We start from the raw sequence: 15,930 nt of genomic DNA on the forward strand, positions 1-15,930 counted from the left end.
ATATGAGTCAGCAGTGTGCCCTTGTTGCCAAGAAGGCCAATGGCATTTTGGGATGTATAAGTAGGGGCATTGCCAGCAGATCGAGGGATGTGATAGTTCCCCTCTATTCGATATTGGTGAGGCCTCATCTGGAGTACTGTGTCCAGTTTTGGGCCCCACACTACAAGAAGGATGTGGATAAATTGGAGAGAGTCCAGCGAAGGGCAACAAAAATGATTAGGGGACTGGAACACATGAGTTATGAGGAGAGGCTGAGGGAGCTGGGATTGTTTAGCCTGCAGAAGAGAAGAATGAGGGGGGATTTGATAGCTGCTTTCAACTACCTGCGAGGGGTTCCAGAGAGGGTGGATCTGGGCTGTTCTCAGTGGTGGGTGACGAAGGAAGGAGGAGCAAGGGGCTCAGGTTGCGGGGGGGGGGTGAGGCTGGGTATCGGGGGGGGGGGGCTGAGGCTGGGTACGGGGGGGGGTGAGGCTGGGTATCGGGGGGGGGGCTGAGGCTGGGTACGGGGGGGGCTGAGGCTGGGTATCGGGGGGGGGAGAAGCCCTGGCAGGGGGTCCCTGGGGGGTGGAACCTGCTCCCCCGGAGGTGTTTGAGGCTTGACAAGCCCTGGCTGGGATGACGTAGTGGGGGTTGGTCCTGCCGGGGGGGGACTGGAAGCTCCTGAGGGCCCCGCCAACCCCGATCGCCTCCGATTCCTCTGGCCCCCTCCTGCTGCGCCTCTCCCCCGCCCCAACCCCCCCGCGGCCCCCTCCCGCGGCCCCGCCCCCGCGCCCCGGAAGCGCTCCCCCCCCAGCTCACTTCCGCTGGGCCGGCGGCAGCTGCAGAGACCGAGGCCCGGGCCGCGCACAGGGAGCCCGAGAGCAGACCCGCGACTGGTAGGGAGCGAGCTGGGGTCCCAGAGCCCCCCGGCCCGCCATTGCCCTGTGGGTCCCCCCGGCCCGGCTTCCGTACTGCCCCCCCCCGCCGGCCTGCTGCGTCCCCCGCTCCCCCCCCAGCGCTGTGACCCCCCCCGGCCCGGCTTCCGTACTGCCCCCCCCGCCGGCCTGCTGCGTCCCCCGCTCCCCCCCCAGCGCTGTGACCCCCCCCGGCCCGGCTTCCGTACTGCCCCCCCCCGCCGGCCTGCTGCGTCCCCCGCTCCCCCCCCAGCGCTGTGACCCCCCCCGGCCCGGCTTCCGTACTGCCCCCCCCCCGCCGGCCTGCTGCGTCCCCCGCTCCCCCCCCAGCGCTGTGACCCCCCCCCGGCCCGGCTTCCGTACTGCCCCCCCCGCCGGCCTGCTGCGTCCCCCGCTCCCCCCCCAGCGCTGTGACCCCCCCCCCCGGCCCGGCTTCCGTACTGCCCCCCCCCCGCCGGCCTGCTGCGTCCCCCGCTCCCCCCCAGCGCTGTGACCCCCCCCGGCCCGGCTTCCGTACGGCCCCCCCCCACCGGCCTGCTTCGTCCCCTGCCCCCCTTCCCAGCGCTGTGGCCCCCCCGAGCCTGGCTTCCGTACTGCCCCCCACGCTGGGTCTCCTGCTGAGCGCTGTGACACCCCCCCCGGCTTGGCTTCTGTATTGACCCCCCCGCTGGCCTGCTGGGTTCCCCCCAGCGCTGTGACCCCCTCAGCCCTGCGACCCCCACTTCCCCCAGCGCTGTGGCCCCCCCTCCCGGCCTGGCACCCGCATTGCCCTGCTCTGCTCCTTGGCTCTGTGCCTCCCCCTCCTGCCCCAGTCCCTCTCCCCCCAGCGCTGCCACCGCCTTGGGCCTGGCCCCTGCCCTGCTCTGCCCCCTCAGCCCCCCAGCCTGAGTGCTGCAACCGTCCTGGGCCTCACAGCCGCCCCGCCCTGCTCCTACCCACTGTCCTGGCCCAGGTGGATTTGCTTTAGGAGAGCCCTGCTGAGCCCAGGAGCTCTGTGCGGGCTCACGCCTGCTCCTGCTGGGCTAGGTGACTGGGATCCAGGGTTCCCATGTCCGGCGGGCTTGTCGGCTGGGGTCCCCAGCCCCAAAGAGGCACTGGAGCCAGGGCTCTCATCTGTGGTTTTAAACACCTGTTGATTTTTTTTCTGGTGTCCTATGTTGTTTGTGAATGGTCCCTGCCCTGGGAAAACTGACCACAGGGGATCTTGCCAGAGGGGTGAGTTGGGTTTAGGTGCCTTGTTTATAAATATGGTTCAGTTAACCAGCAAAGTAGCTTCTGTTTAAGACTTGTCTTTTCCCTTAAATAAGAAACACAAAGCAGTTTCTCACTGACAAGTAATCAAGGCCTGCTGCATATTTAATACACATCTGTGGCCTGTGAAGGAAATCCTTCAAAAGGGTAGGGATATTTCCATGTAATAAATGGCCTCTCTTCACTTACACTGTAGAATGCATGTGCCACCTCCCATTCTGCTCTTGTGTGTGTGTAAGCAGTGGGACAGTCTTGTTCTGTTACTTCCACCTCTTCTCTCCACAAGCCCAAATTGACATGGCACTTGCATGTGAAACTTCAAGCTAGAAGTTGATTTTTGCAAACTGATCTCCTAAATATCTTGAGGCTTCCATTTTGTAGAAAGTGACATTTTGAAGATGCAGAAGCTAATCTTTTAAGTAAATAAGTCGGCACTTGGTATTTTCACAAAATTATTTAAATTCACATTTGCATAGGTGCTCTGATATGGGCACAGTAAAAAGGCCTGGATGGACACTTGGGTCTACTCTTAGCGTTCAGACACTCCTTTTGTACTGACTCTTTTCCTCTGATAACGAACAAATCCTTGAGGTTTTTGTAAGGATCCAGCTTTATGTGGGTGTTTAGAATCAGCTGACACCTTTGCTTCCTGCATAGGAGCTGAGTCTCTATTGCAGCAACAGAGGTGTGTCACTTCTCCACCATTGAATGAAGCCTATGACATGAATTGTTCATTTTATGTTGGCATTAATATTCATGCTTCCATTCCGCACGGCGCTTAGTTAGGCTAGGAGCAGGTGCTGTGGGAATGCATTTTTTCTGACTGGTTGCTGTGTTGGAGTGGCTATGGGTATGTCCACATCGTGGAGACAATGCTGGCATAGCCCTGTAGTGTAGACACGGCCGTACTAACCAAAGGGGTTTTTCTGTAGGTATAGGAACACACACACACACACCCCCCTGAATGAAGCTGGCATCGTCAATGGAACCTCTTCATAGCTTTGTCTACACTGATTGGTATAGCTTTGGTGGTCGGCTGTGGGTTTTTTCACACTCCTGTAGCTTTACACACAATGTAGCTTTGCTGATATAACTTGTCAGTGTAGACTGACAGTCAATTTAAATCTTTTTCCACTCAACGTGGAGGTTAGTGATCTATCAGATGCCAGCATTTTTAACCCAATTGTAACTATCTAAACTAAAAACATAATAACGTTGGAAGGCAGTGCCTTCCAAATACCTTAATTTTAAATTGGATTAATTGTTGTAAGTGGTTGAATATGCTCTGGAGTAGTGTGGGTAAGTGTATTACAAAGTGGCTCTTGAAGAGGCCTCATGCTCTTTGTCCCATCAACACCAAAGTATTACAGTGCAGCCTCAAGCAGTTAGAGTAGGACAATATTTTGTGCAATATGAACTTTATTTTTCAATCCAAAATAAAACAGATGCAACTTGACTCAGCAGTAAGTTACATATTGAATTATTTTATATATAATGTGGATTTTTTCCCCCCTTCTTGACTCCGGGTTATAGACCTAGACTTCAGGCTTTGTGGAACCGTCGTTGTCATTGTGCAGTAGATAACCGTAACTCCACAGTTAATACTGCAGGAGCCATTCTCTTCCAAACCTTATTCCCATGCTTAATTTTCTCAGGGAAAAGTAATCCTATATGGGTGAAATTTAAGGAAACTGGTGTTCTTCCTTCTTCTCATCTTCTCAACATATAAAACATCTTGTTTTGGAGGTGCTGATGTGTGCATCTGCTCATTTCTGTCAGTAGGATTGGCAGAATTTGATTTTTTTTATTTATCATTTCAACAGATTATAGCAGTGTTTATTTTTAAGCATTTAAATTCTCACAGTTGTGGGAAATTATGGCAGGGGGTCAGGCAATTATTTAATGACATGTTAAGATTCAAAAAGTTGAAGTTCGTAAACAGTTAAAGCACATTGTGGACATTGTAAATATTCTAAAATCAACAAATCATACCTGTTTTTACTTTTCATTTGCAAGAAGCCTAATTTAAAAGTCTAAATCACTGGTTTGAGACTGAGTTCTCAGGCAGTATTTTTCTTTCTTTTCCTATATGTAAGTTTATTGATAGAAATATTTTGATGTTGGTTTGTGAGTGTGTACAGGGTGAAGTCAGCACTTACTAATAATCTAATCCTTCCAAGCCTATCTATCCATCCCCAGTGAGTACGAGCTTTGTGTGTTGCTGGCTGTCAACTGTCCATCTGGAGTATGGCTTTGTAGTTAAAAAGGAGGTTGCATAAACTATTGGAAATGCTGCCTTTAGTGTGACCAAAACATTCTGTTGTGATGTGGGTTTTCAGCTAGGCTGAAAAGTCTGTCTGTTATCCAGAGGTTGAAGATGAGTGTTCTAGTGATGGCACTAACAAAGGGTGCTGTGAGTGTCTATCTCCCTCTGAGGCTGTCTCTACATTTACTCTTTAAAATTCTTCCAGTTGCTTCTACCAGTGCAGCCCCTCTGGTGGGAGCAATGTTAGCTCTAGTGTAGACTGGCTGGTGTTTTGACCACTGTATCATCTAACCTTGATCAGAGCAGTTCCAGACCACAGTGATTAAAAGTGCCAGAAGCCTTCCATGTACTAACTATACTCACTCAAGGTTTCCTCACTGGTGAAAGAGTGTGAGTGTATAAAAGCGGCTAGTGTAGCCACGCCCTAAGAGAGCATGAGCGATCTCAGCACATCATTAGAGCTTAGGGATCTGGGTTCAGAGTTATGGAATTTCTAGGCAATCCCCTAGATCTGGATATAGCGAAGCATTTGGGCAAGTATTTCTGGCTTCATTTATGCAATTGCTGGTGGATATTATAGTCCATAAATTAATTTATATCCATGTACACATTTATGTTGTTTTCATGGCTTATTGCCTCATTGCGCTAGAATTTCCACTCCATTTCCCCCCTCCATTTCTTATAGCTAATCTGTTTTCCTTTTGTTTTCAAATGGTATATTCAAGAAGTTGGCTATGAAAAAGGATTTTTGTTTTTCAGTGTGGGTGTCCTGTCCGTTTAACATGGAATCAAATGTGCCTTTATTGACAGATCCAAGCATTAGGTGCAAGGGATATTGTGTTCTTTATTAATAAAATCTATTGGTCAAAACCTAGTCAATCCAAGAAATTCTGTATCCTAAATATTTCAGAGCCAACACTAAAGGAACACTGCCAACGCAAAATTTAGTTAGTTTTTGAAACTGAGGCCTGGTCTACACTAAACAGTAGGTCAACCTAAAGGCAGCTTATGTCAACCTGATTATGTCAGGGTACACACTACAGCTTTGTCCCGCCAGTGTAAGTGCAGTACTGCACCGACATAATAACTCCACCTCCACGAGGGGCATAGCTCTCGCTGGTTTAGTTAGGGTGACACAGTGTCTGTGCAGACACTGCATTACAGTAGAACCCCAGAATTATAAAATGACTGGTCATCCACACACCTCATTTGGAACTGTAAGTATGCAATCGGGCAGCAGCAGAGATGGGGGGAACAATCAACTACAGTACTGTTAAACGTAACCTACTAAAAAAAATTAAGGGAAGGCAGCATTTTTCTTCTGCGTAGTAAAGTTACAAAGCAGTATTAAGTCACTGTTCAGTTGTAAACTTTTGAAAGACCAACCATAATATTTTGTTCAGAGTTACGAACAGCCTCCATTCTGGGTTCGTAACTCTGTGGTTTTACTGTACTTACTTTCCCTATTGGCTGTCTCGTCAATTTCAGCCTCCATACTGGAGCCATGAAATTGACAAGAGAGCTGGGCAGCTGGAGCCTGGCTGCTGCCCAGGAAGTCCAGGTGGCTGCCCCTTGCTCCCAGCTGTGAGCAGGGAGGCAAAGTAATTACTGCGGTTGGCTGTAGGTTGACCTAACACTGATTGACTTAAGTGTGTAGTGTAGACATGCCCTGAGTTAACAATACTTTCAGCTGCTGCACTTGCTACTTTCTGTGGTTTTACAACCCCCTCTTATTTCTTTTAAAAAATGGCTTTTCTCTTGCCATTGCAGTCCTCTTAGATGTTGTAGCAGTAGTAGCGAAACAATATGCAGCCACAGTTATGGGCATTTCCTTATGCTGAAAGTCTCTTCAGCATCCTACGTGAAACAGTCTGTTCAGTTCTAGAACTAGTGAAGTTAAGGAGTGCTCCACTGTTCTCAGTCAGGTCCATAGTTAAGCCCTGATATGAAAGGGTTTTTTAATTTTGTTTTACTTCATTATAATATCTTACAGTGCCTCTTACCTTAAAGTGCTTTACAAACAATAAGCCCAATTCTGAAAGGTGTTGAGCTCCAGCAACCTCCATTAACTTTGCTGGAAGCTACAGAGGCACAGCACGTCTCAGATCAGACTGTACATACAGAGGAATTGCTTCTACTGCCATGGAAATGCAGCCATGTCTGTGGTGGACGGCCATGCAACAGTACCCTTCAGCACTACACAGCAGCATGGGATAGGAAGAGGAAAATTCTGTATCCAACTGAAGTACAGAGGAACACCAGAAAGGCAGAAGCCAACTACCTAAAATTGAAATTTGACCAAAATAACGGGATGAACAAGCTGGCTTTGTGGAAAGTGCCATAGGATCTGAAATGGCCACAGGTGATCAGGACTTCAGGTTCACAGCTCATGTGAAAGACAGGCTTATGATAGTCTTCAAGCCCTGCCTGGAATTATGCCAGCCCTTCTATACAGAGATGTTGTAGTTATTTTAGAGCTTGTGCCCAATGGCTTTGACTTTTTGCTGGTTGCTGAAGGTGATGTGGAGCGTTAAGTTCTCTAGCTGGCTGATGGGTTAGATGTAGCTCTGCTGAGGGTGCATGCTGTTCTCTAATACAGTGGTTCCCAGTGGTTGTTGCGGAACAAGTTTGGGAACCGTTGCTCTAATACAATGTGCTAGGCCTAGTTTGGGTTATCTGGTGTATCCTCTCTCTTCCATTCCCATGTGTGTGGGTGAGGCTGCTGGCTGTGCACTGTGACTCTCTCTAACCATAAGATAATCTCCTCTCGCCCCCCCTCCCCCCAGCCCTTCTGTTTCTCTGCTTAGCTGCCCTGATCTCCCCTAAAAGCTTTTGCATAGCTACTCTTTGCCTGTCCTGGGAAGGATCTGGGATTTCTTGGGATAGTATAATAGAAATATGGTGTAGTGTACACATGTCCACGAACTCTTTCGTCCCTCCTAAAACAGTTGACTTTTTTCCTGTAGTCCAAGATCTAGCTTTTTTGCTGGATTGATATTGATTAGTGTTTTGGGGGTCCCTTGAGTTAAAACTGAAGCTGTGAAGGCTTTGAGATTCCTTCTCAACTTTTAATTAGTGTGTGGATTTTCTTAGACTCTGGCTTTGTATTCTGTAATTATGGCTCTTAAGCTTTGTACGTTTTCCACAAGGCAAAGGGGTTCACTACGTAATCATCCTTTGTGCTCATGAAGCAGCGCTGCTGGTCCTGGCTCACAGCCCCTTGTGTGCAGACTGAAGGGGAGGAGAGAGGTGATGCTTGTCTCACCTTTCCTTGTAATGACCCTGTACTGTCAGCTTCCTTCATTTTGGACTCGTTATTGAATTTGTTAAATGAGGCCCTCATTGCTGTGCATCTCCCTATCCTGCTTTCCTACAGGCTCATGCTCAGCATTCCCCTTTGCTTTAGACACTGATAATTGGTGCCCAGCACCCAGATTCCTAGTTGTCAGAGGAAACGGTATATCCCCATGCATTTGCTTCTCTCCCCTTCCATGTCAAGGCATGTAGTCTCTCATGAGATCAGTTCCAAAGCATGGCCCAGTACTGCCAGATTTCAATACACTGTTATGGTAAGCCAATAAACTTGCATTCCAAGCTCGCTGGGAGTCACATTCCCTAAGTATATTTCAAAACTAAACTCTTAAGAATTACTAAAATATTAATAAACACAGTGAGGTTCGCTCTCGTAACGTTGTAACCAGCTAGGTTGTTCATCATCGCTGTGACCCTGTGCCTAATGCAAACAGGTTACAATACTTAATGGGGCAGTGCGCCCTGAAATCACTGCAGTGCTGCTCTCTTTTCCAAGCAGCATTACGTGCTCCTGTGTCCAGGACTTGAAGGATTTAACTGATTTTTAGACACTTTTTAGAGGAGTAATACGAATAGTATGAAACCTGTCCTGCCATGTCTCCTCACTCCCTTGAACTTGGGAGTTGTGCATTGAATGTAACTGTAATTTGTCAGTGTGACCAGGTATTCCCAGGGTGCCGCCTAGAACTGAGGTACCCCTGAGCCTCCTGTCCCACCAGCCTGGGCTCCCACTCACACTGTACCGCTGTGACAAGCTGCAGAGCCCTCCAGCCTGCACTTCCACCAGCTGCAGTCAAAAGCAGGCTCTGTGACCAGTCCCTGCATGGGAAAGCTACTCCCAGTTCCTCAGGTGCACACCCCCTCTGGAGTATAAACCCAAAGTTATATACCCTCTTCTGCTGCATAGGGAACTGAACAGCATAAAATTCGCCCCCCTCCCTCAATGTGGAATATGCAACAGCCTTTTGCCCCTGGGTTATGATTCCCACACACTAATTTAGATAAAGCTAAAGCAAGTTTATTAACTACAAAAGAGAGATTTTAAGTGAGTAGAAGTGATAGCAAACAAATCAAAGCAAATAAAAAATGCAAACTAAGCTTACTATACTAAATAGATAGGGTGAGAATTTGCTATTCATACCCAAAGAGGTAATACAAGCAGGCTGCAGATTCTTAAAAGGCAAGTTGCAGTTGCTTACAGCTTGGAATCGCCAGGTGTTCCACTCACAGGCTAAAAATCCCTTTAGCCTGGGTCCAGCACATCCCCCAGTTCAGTCTTCCTTCCTCAGGTGTTTCCAGGAGTCTTTTTGTGTGGGGAGCGAAGAACACCAGATGGTATTACTCCCTGCCTTGTATAGCTTTTGCATATGGCGGGAACCCTTTGTTTCAAAGCTTGGTTCCCAGACTGGTCTGTGGAAAAACACTGGCATCCCAGGATGGAATCTAGAGACTTGTGGTCACATTACATGTCTTTGTAGAGTTATAGCAGCCATTACTCGGAGGCTGTCTGTAGCCTTCTCAGGAAGCCTTCCAGGTAGGAGATAAGCTTCTCCTAAGGCCTATTGCTTGTTCCTAATGGCTCATTTCCCTGAATAGGCCCTTCCCCACCCAGCTATCTAGACAGAAAGCATCTTGTCTAGTGGGTGTTACCTAGGTGTAACTACATTTTGAAATACAGGTACATAGTCAATATTCATTACTTCAGATACAAAAATGATACGTGCATATAAATAGGATAATCATATTCAGCAAATCATAACCTTTCCAAGGACATCTCACATGACTTATCTTGCATAAAATACATCCTAACTATGTCATAATCATAGCATAATAGTATCACAATGAAGAATATGGGGTGCAGTGCAACAACTTTCTGGTTTAAAAACATAACATATTACAGCTCTGGATCCCTCTTCTCATTCCTGGCTTCCCTCCACTTTTTCTTAGTTTTTCTTTTCCTAGAACAGATACTTGTGTCTCTCTTCTGGGTTGTCTTCAGTGTCCATTTCCTTCTTCCTCCTGCAGTCTGCTCTTTACCTCTCCTCCTGTATTTTTCCTCCATTTTTTGTTTCCCGCTTCTTTTCTAAATGCATCCAACAATCTCTGTTCCACCCACTCTCATACATCTCCACACACACAACCGCTTAAAAGGTTTCAAAATGTTAGTAGCCAAAGAACTTAGTCTGTGAGCCCAAGACTGATAAGGAAAATGTGGAAACTCCACTGTTCAGGGAAATTCCCAAAGTAGAAGCCTGCCGTCTCTTTGCCCCCAGCTGTTGGGGAAGGTGCCTGTCCTGTCCCTTGACTCTCATTACAGGAGTGGTCTCTTGTGGTGGTCTGCGATTAGCAGGTATCTGAAAAATTGATAGTGTCACCCCAATCTGGGCTGGCAGCTGGAAAAGAAAATTAGCATCTCTGGCTTCTTGGGCACTCCAGAGGGACGGGGGCTTTACTAGGCTTTGTTCTCCCTACCCCATCTATTTTTGAGATGCCATTGCTGCTCCTGCTCCTTGCTTTCACAAGCAGCCACAGGGTGGAATTGACTTTATTTTTCATAGAATCGTAGGACTGGAAGGGACCTCGAGAGGTCATCTAGTCCAGTCCTCTGCACTCATGGCAGGACTAAGTATCATCTAGACCAGTGGTTCTTAACCTGAGGTGCACGCCCCACCTGGGGGTGCGAGACACCCTTTCTGGGGGTGCAAGACATGCCAGATTTTTTTAGAAGGTAAATCATGGAAAACACACATTAAGCACAGGCATGTAAGCACAACTACTTTGTTTCATCAAACCTATGTGTTTACTAACATTGTATATTACAGTAATTGTTAAAAAATTTATAAACAAAAAATATCTAGGTTTAAAGAACTGACCTACCTCAATATTATTTTTGATAAGGGGTTCGAGAACATATTTTGAAAACCAAAGGGGTGCAAGCTGCAGTAAAGGTTAAGAACCACTGATCTAGACCATCCCTGACAGATGTCTGTACTGGGCCCAGTCCTATTCAATATATTCATAAACTATCTGGAAAAAGGCGTAAACAGTGAGGTGGCAAAATTTGCAGATGATACAAAACTACTCAAGGTAGTTAAATCCCAGGCAGACATTGAAGAGCTAAAAAAGGATCTCTCAAAACTGGGTGACTGGGCAACAAAACGGCGGATGAAATTCAATGTTGATAAATGCAAAGTAATGCACATTGGAAAACATAATCCCAACTATACATATAAAATGATGGGGTCTAAATTAGCTGTTACCACTCAAGAAAGAGATCTTGAAGTCGTGGATAGTTCTCTGAAAACATCCACTCAATGCACGGCTGCAGTCAAAAAAGGGAACAGAATGTTGGGAATCATTAAGAAAGGGATAGATAATAAGACAGAAAATATCATACTGCCTCTATATAAATCCATTGTACGCCCATATCTTGAATACTGTGTGCAGATGTGGTTGCCCCATCTCAAAAAAGATTTACTGGAATTGGAAAAGTTTCAGAAAAGGGCAACAAAAATTATTAGGGGTATGGAATGGCTTCTGTATGAGGCGAGATTAATAAGACTGGGACTTTTCAGGTTGGAAAAGGGGGGAGGGGGATATGATTGAGGTCTATAAAATCATGAGTGGTGTGGAGAAAGTAAATAAGGAAGTGTTATTTACTACTCATAACTCATGATCTAGGGGTCACCAAATGAAATTAGTAGGCAGCAGGTTTAAAACAAATGAAGTCTTTTTTTCACATAACACATAATCAACCTGGAACTCTTTGCCAGAGGAGGTTGTGAAGGCCAAGGCTATAACAGGGTTCAAAAAGGAACTAGATAAATTCATGGAAGGTAGGTCCATCAATGGCTATTAGCCAGGATGGGCAGGGATGGTGTCCCTAACCCCTGTTTGCCAGAAGCTGGGAATGGATCACTTGATGATTACCTGTTCTGTTCTTTCCCTGTGGGGCACCTGGCATTGGCCACTGTTGAAAGACAAGATATTGGGCTAGATGGACCTTTGGTCTGACCCAGAATGGCCGTTCTTATGTGTTTGTCTAACCTGCTCTTAAAAGTCTCCAAGGATGGAGATTCCACAACCTCCCTTGGCAATTTATTTTAGTGCTTAACCACCCTGACAGGAAGTTTTTCCTAATGTCCAACCTTAACTTCCCTTGCTGCAATTTAAGCTCATTGCGTCTTGTCCTGTCCTCAGATGAAGACCAATAATTTTTCTCCCTCCTCCTTGCAATGGCCTTTTATGTACTTGATAACTGTTACCATGTCCCCTCTCAGTCTTCTCTTTTCCAGACTAAACAAACCCAATTAATTAGACCTTTAATCATTTTTGTTGCTCTTCTCTGGACTTTGTCCAATTTGTCCACATCTTTCCTGAAATGTGGTGCCCAGAACTGGACACAATACTCCAGCTGAGGCCTAGTCAGTTTCCTTGCTCTCTCTAGGGTTCCCAGGTAGCCCAAGTGAAAACTGACCAGAGTCTAGGTACTTTGCTGCAGCTGGGCAAAGCTCTGAGCAGCCTCGAGGACACTGGTATTGTATGTTTGGCAGACCTAAGGACAGTGTTGAATTCGTGACTGTAGTTGACGTTTTGAAGGCTTTCTTTATGACCACATGGGCTAGAATTTTTTTAAAGAAGGAAGCTTAGGTTCTGCAGAAAATTGATGACTCTTGTCTGGGTAAGCTTCATGCTTATCGTGGGTGAGAGCATTTATTAAGTCCTCCACATGTTGCTCATTTAGAGGCACATATGTTATGCAGCAAATGTAAGTCTGTGCTCTTTATCCCTGAGGAACGAGATACTTGAGAGCTATTTGCTTTCCTTTCAGAGAGTAATAAGTGATCAGCTGTTTCCAGCCGCTCTGAGAGTCAGAGATTCTAAGGCCAGAATGGACCATTCTAAGACCAGAGGGACTCAAGCTCTTTCCCTGGAGCTGGCAGCTGCCCTTGCCTCCTTTCTCTTGCTGTATTAGCATACTACCTTCACACAAAAAGAAAAGGAGTACTTGTGGCACCTTAGAGACTAACCAATTTATTTGAGCATAAGCTTTCGTGAGTTACAGCTCACTTCATACAGTCCACTTTATGCATCCGATGAAGTGAGCTGTAGCTCACGAAAGCTTATGCTCAAATAAATTGGTTAGTCTCTAAGGTGCCACAAGTACTCCTTTTTCTTTTTGCAAATACAGACTAACACGGCTGCTACTCTGAAACCTACCTTCACACACGTTCTCACCTCGCTGCAGGTGTCTCCAGGTGGTGGGAGAAGAGGCTACTGCTGAGAGTTGCTCTTAGCAGAGCTCAGGAGGTCAAGGACTTCTTTCCCCACTCCCAGTGCTGCTTTTCTGAAGGGTCAGGCCACCTACTTCTCAACAGCTTCCCGGAGGTGGGGGTATAGTAGGTGGTTGATTTGGGGAGCTTGATACTTACTGAAAGGACTTTGTCATCTCTACCTCCACCACTCAATGGAAAAATTAGTGTCTGGGCAAGGAATGAGACTTCTCATGATCGTGTGGAAAACAGAGTTGGACTTGTCCCTTGTATAGACCCATTGACCTCAGCTGAGCTTCTCCAGGCATAAATTTGGCTTATTGTCAGCTTTCTGAGTGCTGTTGTGGTCTTCTCCACGTGCCACTGGAACATTGCACTCAGTGACTGCCTTCAGTCCAGCAGCGGAGACATGAGCTGGAAAATTGCCGATTGGATCCAACAGCAGAGCACTAGTTTGGAAGATTAAATACCCTGTGTGTTTACTCTGTGACAGATAACAGTACTAAAGAATTAGTGATGGCAGAAAATTGGCACAATCCCACTGTCTGCTAGTGGAATTTGAGTACTAGAAGCTTGCTTTCTGCTGAAGCTGGGTTCTTACCCTGGTTACCTTCTAGGATTCAGATGGCTTGTCAGATGCTTGTCAGATGTGGCCAAGCGAGTGTAATTTATTTCCCTCCCATCCAAAGACTTCCATAACTGCAGGATCTAGTGCAGCTGTTCCTTGATCTGAGGGTTTGCCTGGCTTGGCCTCTGGCTGATTGGTACTGCAGTGCTTTAGATACACTTAGATAGACGCTACATATTTGTGGGGTGTTGGCTTTTCCTTTGGTGCCTGCCCTTTAACTTGTCTTTAAAGGCACAGATGTCAGTGAGGCCTAGTAGGCCATATTATCTGTATTGTGGTAGCAGCTTGGATGTCGCACGCACATAGTACTAGACAGTTCCTTCCCCAAAATGTTTATGGTCTATGTAGATAAGTCAAAGGATTGCAAGGGAAACTGAGGCACAGAACTTTAATGTGACTTGCCGCAGGTCAGTGGCAGAACCAGGATTCCACTTTCAATTTTTTGCTGTGTCTAGTGTGCTAGGAAAGCCTCTTTACAAGCAGTCTGATAATTGTATTTGGATGGAGACTAAACACCGTCTTGATTGTCCTCAGATGCTCACTTTTCTCCAACTCCTTTCCACTCCTTCTCTGGAAGGTCAGCACTATAATCATTAAAATCTCGACATGGTCCACCATAAGCTCTGTTAAAGGACTAGCTATTTAGGTTAGAGCCATTTATTCAGCAGAGTGTATAGAGTGAAACCAGAGCTTGTGGTTTGTGCTGCAACCATCACGTGGTTCCCACCCCCCACTTGTGGCTTCTGTTTAGCATTGCTCATACTCTGGGTGTCCCAGAGCATTTAACAGAGCATTGAGTTACCTACTGCGGCTGTTGCCACCACTGGGGATCTGGTTCAGCAGGAGTTCTTGCAGCTTGTGACATTACAGCCTGTTTATTAAAGAAACTGTTTTAACAGGGCGCTGGACTTATCAATTGCTGTCATAGGAAAGGACTTGTAATTTGCATCTGGGCAGCCAGTAATGGGTAGAAGGAACCTCTGGCTTCTCGGGACTGGCTTACCTGCATCGTTAAACTTGGTGTGGTGCATTGACTCCCGGGATTCCTGACTTCATATTTTAGCGAGTTCAAATAGTCTGTACCGATTCTTAGGTCAAAGTTGTGCTGTCAGTTTTGATGCTTGGCTTCTTCGCTTCAAACACTTTTCCCTCGCTGAGTTGAGAGTCTTAAAACCTTCTAAAGGTTTCTGGGAAAGAAAAGACTGTAGGTCCACAAAAATTAGTTGCTTTAGGGTTCGGGGTCACTTTGTTGCCATCTGAAGGCCCTGTGTGTAGTGGGTCTAAGAAAAGAAGTGTAACTGCAGAACCCAGAGCATGCGTCCGGAGAAATGGCCAAAATCAGAATAGACCCGACGTGACTTCCTCTTTTGGAAGTGGCAGAAGAGGAGGAAGAATGGGTCATGATATGTAGATAGAACAAAGCCAAGCAAAAGAGGTTGCACACATAGAATGGTCAGGATTCTGGTATCAATGCTATCTGTTTCCTCAGCTCGCGCTCTCGCGCGCGCTCGCTCACTCAATATTTGATCAACACCTGAATTTTCTAAAGACATCTGCCAATTGCCAAGGCTTCTTCAGTGGTTTTGGTAGATTGGAATTCCTTTACCAAAAAAATCTCTCCCTTGGCTTGCTGGTTTCCTCAATCTGGGTAGGAGTGATGGGGGAACACAGCAATCTTAGGAAGAATGGCCAGCAGTTAGAGCACTAGGGCTTTGAAGACCCAGGTTCAATTCCCTGCTCCACCCAGACTTCCTGTGTGATCTTGGGCAAATCCGTTAGCCTCTATGTGCCTCAGTTTTGTAGAATGGAGATGATACTTCCCTATCTCACAGGGGTGTGTGAGGATAAATACATTAGATTGTAAAACACTTTGAGATCTACTGATGAAAACATCCTATATAACATATTTCTATATATAGGATTTCTATATAACATCCTATTCCATGCATCTGATGAAGTGAGCTGTAGCTCACGAGAGCTTATGCTCAAATAAATTGGTTAGTCTCTAAGGTGCCACAAGTACTCCTGTTCTTTTTTCAGTTAACATAGTGAATCTTCTCCACTGCCTTGGCGAACACATTCTACACACTGCCGTCTGCACTAAGAAATTTCCCCACACTCATTGCCTGCTCCTAGTTTTGGGCCATGCCCAGTGAGAGTCTTGTGGAGTTTACTTTCATTAGGGTTATATAAACATCTTTCCTGATTGTTCCACCGAATGCCTTGTTACCAGGGTCCCTCCCCTCTTCCCATGATAGAGTTTACAGGACTGGAGGTACAGCCACAAAATCCTTTGATATGGACCCG

At 46.6% G+C, this 15,930-nt stretch overlaps 1 protein-coding gene across 1 annotated transcript in view; it reads left to right on the forward strand.

The window, feature by feature from the left end:
- The first annotated feature begins 801 nt into the window (after positions 1-801).
- The window catches only part of AP1B1 (adaptor related protein complex 1 subunit beta 1), a 78,102-nt gene continuing 62,973 nt past the window's right edge, over positions 802-15,930 (forward strand). Inside the window, exon 1 of the mRNA XM_084648945.1 lies at positions 802-875. The gene's annotated coding sequence lies outside the window, so the exon portion shown is untranslated. The remainder of the gene's footprint in view (positions 876-15,930) is intronic.

This window comes from Lepidochelys olivacea (assembly GCF_965140295.1).
Source record: "Lepidochelys olivacea isolate rLepOli2 genome assembly, chromosome: 15".
Taxonomy (NCBI): domain Eukaryota; kingdom Metazoa; phylum Chordata; order Testudines; family Cheloniidae; genus Lepidochelys; species Lepidochelys olivacea.